The sequence below is a fragment of the Elaeis guineensis genome, chromosome 5, assembly GCF_000442705.2.
Source record: "Elaeis guineensis isolate ETL-2024a chromosome 5, EG11, whole genome shotgun sequence".
NCBI lineage: Eukaryota > Viridiplantae > Streptophyta > Magnoliopsida > Arecales > Arecaceae > Elaeis > Elaeis guineensis.
This window is the reverse complement of record NC_025997.2, coordinates 27887436-27892451: the sequence shown is the minus strand read 5'-3', so window position 1 is coordinate 27892451 and position 5016 is coordinate 27887436. Positions and strand designations below refer to the sequence as shown.

General features: G+C 38.8%; 1 pseudogene; it reads left to right on the top strand.

Moving 5' to 3' along the window:
• The first annotated feature begins 480 nt into the window (after positions 1-480).
• On the top strand, positions 481-4265 carry LOC105037596 (methyl jasmonate esterase 1-like; annotated as a pseudogene).
• The last annotated feature ends 751 nt before the right edge of the window (positions 4266-5016 follow it).

Sequence of the window (5016 nt, the reverse complement as noted above, 5' to 3'; positions counted from 1 at the left end):
GGATTGAGTCAATAATTCATTTAAGCTATTTAATCAATTTAATCTATTTCTAACCCATTTAATCTGATCTGTTTAATCTGTTTAACCCATTTAAGATCCTTTTAACCTGTTTAAAACATGTTTAACCTGTTTCTGATCCATTTAACTCGATCCGTTTAATCTGTTTAACCCGTTTAACCTAATTTAATCTATTTAATAAACTAGTTAAATGAATCGGATCGGATTATTTGTTTAATAAACAGATCGAATTCAGATTTGAATTTTTGATCCATTTAATAAACAGATCGGATTTAGATTGATGATTTTTTGATCCAATCTATATTGATTCGATCTGTTAATGATCCGATTCGGTCTGATTGTCATCTCTTATTGCCAGTTCAAAATGCCAATGACAACACTGTACATCATAAAACTGAGTCACATCTTCAGTGACTTATTTGAGTTGGCATCTTCGAAAAGCATAGGTAACAATCACCTGAGTCGACATCCTAGTGACTTAACTTGAGTTAACAACTTTGAAAAAGATCTTCTTGCCAAATTACTGGAGCCAAAGGATAATAGATGAGAATCATGATAAAGAAAGAGAACAGGAAAAAAAGAGCCAAGAAGATGGAGGAAGAGAGCAAGAAGCACTTCATCCTTGTTCATGGGACGTGTCATGGAGCATGGTATTGGTACAAGCTCGCCACCTTGCTAAGGGCAGCCGGCCATAGAGTCACGGTGCCCGACCTGGCTGCTTGCGGGGTGCACCCCAACGCCTCCATGAGCTCCGGTCGTTCTCCGACTACTCTGAACCATTGATGGAGGTGATCATTCCTCGATCCCATCCGGCGAGGAGGTGGTTCTTGTTGCCCACAGCTTTGGTGGATTTACCGTTGCCCTTGCCATGGAGAAATTCGCAGACAAGGTCTCCGCCGCCATCTTTGTTACTGCAATGATGCCAAGCACCGCAACTCCCTTCTCCACCATCGGACAGGAGGTACGTTTTGTTCTATGTTTTCATCCAAATATTAGAGGAAAAGAAATGCTAAAAGAAAACTTGAAATTCTGATAACCTTTTCATTTGATATGATTACTAGTTCATCATGAGGCATCCACCGGAGCACTTCAGGGTACCAAAGTTATGATAAGCCAGGACCATGAAATCAATTGGAGACAATCACCTTCAGTCCCAATCACATGAAGGAAAGGTTGTATCAGCTCTGTAAACCTGGGGTAACAAACTAACCTAAAATTTCTAACCTTATATGTTATGTCCACTAAGTTCATGTTGGTGGTAGGACTTGACGTGGCTACTATGTTGGTAAGGCCAGTGCGTTGGTTTGAAGATGATGATCCCCTTGTTGATAATGAAGAAAGATTACACATCGATCGATCAAATCAAGATACGTAGAATTTAAAAATTTGATCCAATATGCGATCCGATCGAGATCACATCTCGATCTATACCAATCATCATGTATCTAAGATCAAAAAAATTAAAAATATTTTAAATTGATTATTTTCACCATGATGATTGCATCATACCTTTGCGTAGTAGTGATATACTACTGTCTGATGATCGTAGAGTTGAGGTTTACTGTCAAGCCGCACACGCATCCGATCTCTATAGGTATCCACTCAGACTGAATTAGGATGCTTTCTCCGAATTCAATCTGCCTTACCAAGATGGATCAACAAGCTTTGGATCAGCCTTCGATCAAATCTCCGACAGGATCTCGATCACCCTTGATTGCAGCCTTCTTTTTTCTTCGTGTAGATCGACCGGCACCCGACTCTTCAAGCACACCAGATGGACGGCCCAACTCCTTTGGGCATGAGAGAGGAGGAGAGAGAGGAGAGGGAGATGGTGTGGAGATGAGAGGAGAGCTCTAAGAATTCAATGAATAAAACCTTATGGCAAGGGGCCCTAGTATAGATTTAGAAACTTAGGAGTCCGAACTTTAAGTCATCAAATGGCTTAAAGCAAAAGGACTCTGGATATATGGGCCCCCCTCCCTCTACTTTTCATGCCATTTTTGTTGAACAAAAATTAGATGGGGCCTGGCCCTCATCTTATCTCCCTTCATTTGAATTCAAACAGGGCGCAAGCCCTTATCCTCATCCACATGGGGATAAGTCCTCTTCAAATTCAAATGGGCACAAGCCCTTACTTCTATCCCTTATCCACAAAGGAGGCATGGCCCTCTCTCTCTTTATCCCTTGAGAAAAATAAGGAGCGTCTGCTCCTTATTTCTGCAAAGGAAAAAAGCACGAACAAATATAGGGGGTTGCCAAGCCCCCCAACACTGGCGCCCCTTCATCTTTATCCACCTTAGATGGTTCAAAAGATCAAGATGCACCAACTCTTGGTGCTCGTAATGAGCTTTCTTAGATTTGGTTAGACCTATCTAATAGGAAACCCAAATCAGGAGAAATTATGTTTAATCATGTACTAGCATGATTTTCTTAAATCCAAAATTAGATTTAATTAATCCTAACCAAGCAGACACGGGAGCCCAATTATGTAATCCTAAACCAATACCCTTATTTGTGTATTCCCATAGATTAAATTCTGTTTGATAGTGGAATATATCGTGATCTCCATTACAAATATCATTGAAACCCTTTTTGATGGATTGGAATTCCTTCCAATTCATCCAATTTAGTATTATCGATCATCGAGATAATTTTAATTGATTTCACGATCCATCAGTAACACCTAGCAGTATGTAGTGACAACCCATCGGAATCGAATGATTAAATTTCTAGGTCCAGTTGCCGTGTGATTCAGTTCTTCTATCATGAGTCCGATAAAACAGAGGTTAAGGATAACTCGTCAAATCTCATTCTTGTCATATATTAGATTCAATCGACTTGAGTCCACTTATGAAACTTTATGAAAATATCTTTCCATCATTCATATTGCTATGGCCATAGGTTTTAGGACTCAGTGTCATGATCTACATAGGACTACTTCTCATCTACCGAGATCGATAGATCCATCTTGATGCGCATCCTATATCCTATTCTTACAATGAGTCTACTACAGTCAACATACACCTCAAGATTCCGTATGGCTAGGAGACCAAGTTATGGTACAGTCAAACTTATCATTGATGAAAAAGTAGATATCTAGTGACTATTCATGTTTGGTCACACTTAGTATCCTTATTCCTAACAAGTACTTGCACTCTCGTTTCGGTATCTCCATACTATAAATTCAAGACCCATCTATCCTAAGAAAGTAATCGTGCACCAATCTCTCCAGATCAAGCACTGTCCCTATAATGATCCTACAATCGGGAGCAATTTATGAATTAATTATTGATGATACATGTCTTAAATTTTAAACTCTTGAGAACATGTGTTATTATACCCATTAACTCAATGGATGATTTACAGACACTTAAAAATATAGATATAAATGGAAATGAAAATAATTTTATTAATTTATAAGTCAACGGTATAAAATATGCACTTAAAAAATTTTACAAGTATCGATCAATCTGACTTCTAGAGCATATATCTAATAAGTAAGTTTATGATCCCTAGATGTGTACATGGTACAGCCATATGAGCATTCCAAAATTATGGGGAACCTGCAATCAGGTTTGATAAAGACTTCTGGAGGTTTGAATCAACTTTCTTTCAGAGGCGTGAAGTGGGCTAATTCACTTAAGATCTCAGGCAGAATGTGTTCATGCATGTGAAATCCTGTTTAGAGGTGCTTACACAGTGTTCATGTGAAAGCATGAAATTCCTGGAACACCTAGGGAGGAATTAGTGTACACATCCTCTACCATAGCTGTACTGATTGGTTACAACTCCTCTGTAACTAAACTATATATCTATAACTAAATGCTGGAGGTTTAACCTTCTGTTCATCAAAAAAAAAAAAAAAAAGGAAAACGATGATCCCCTTGTGATCTCAAAGGAGAACTTTGGCTCAGTGAGCCGTGTTTGTCTTGTGCAAGGAGGATCTAGCCATTAAAGGGGACTTCCAGCGTTGGATGATCGAGCAAAGCACGGAGGTGGAGGTGAAGGAGATTGAAGAGCTGGTCATATGGTCATGCTTTCAAAGCCCAAAGAGCTATGCAATCTCCTTCTCGAGATTGCTGGGAAGTATCAATGAAACGGGTTGGTTAATGATAGAGGTGGAAGTTTATAGTTTGCTTGAACACAAGCATGTCTTCAATAAAAGACCAAGGGTATTATAATATTTGTGGCATGTATTGTTTTTAATAAACTTGTTCAAAAAAAAAAAATTCAAAAAAAGTTGCCATGGCCAATTTTTTTTGTGGGGTTAGCAAGTTGTTTGGCCTTTTGTGGTCACAGGTCATGTTAGCCCAAATGGAATGAAATGATACGTAAAAGAAATGTTGATTCCTGGGACCCTAATAGGAACCTGATTGACAAATTTTTGGAAATTAATTGGATTACTATATTTCTAATCTAATATATATACATATATATACATATATATGTATGTATGTATGTATGTATGTATGTATGTATATTAAAATAGAGGCACAGAGCCTCCATCTACCATATGTATCAATGCATAACCACTACATCTTAGAAAGAACCAAGAAGCTTCAGTTTAAATGAGATGAAAATCTAGAAGCTTTAGTTTAAATGGGGAGAAACAAGTGTTTTGCTTCCAAATCTCTCTTCGACATTCTGATTTAGAGCCCATTTTGTTTGGACCTCTGCGTTGGCACCACTAATGTCAAAGGTTTCCCTCTCTTTTGATCTCAACCCTCCCTTTGATGGCACTCTCACTCCATCGCTCATCGGTGTTAGTGCCATCAGTATTAGTGCTATTTAGTCAGCTGAGAATTGGAAGATGGAGCACTTGCTCGATGAAAAAGTCGACAAAGAACAGTACCAGAGGTAAGATTGGTCGATAAAAACTCTAGCCCCAACCCTCTGCCACCAATGCCACGCATAGGGATGGTTGTGATCGGTGCTCCCAGTCCATCACATAGTGAATCACTCCAACCTCTAGTTGTCCTCTTCTCTCTGCTCTTAATC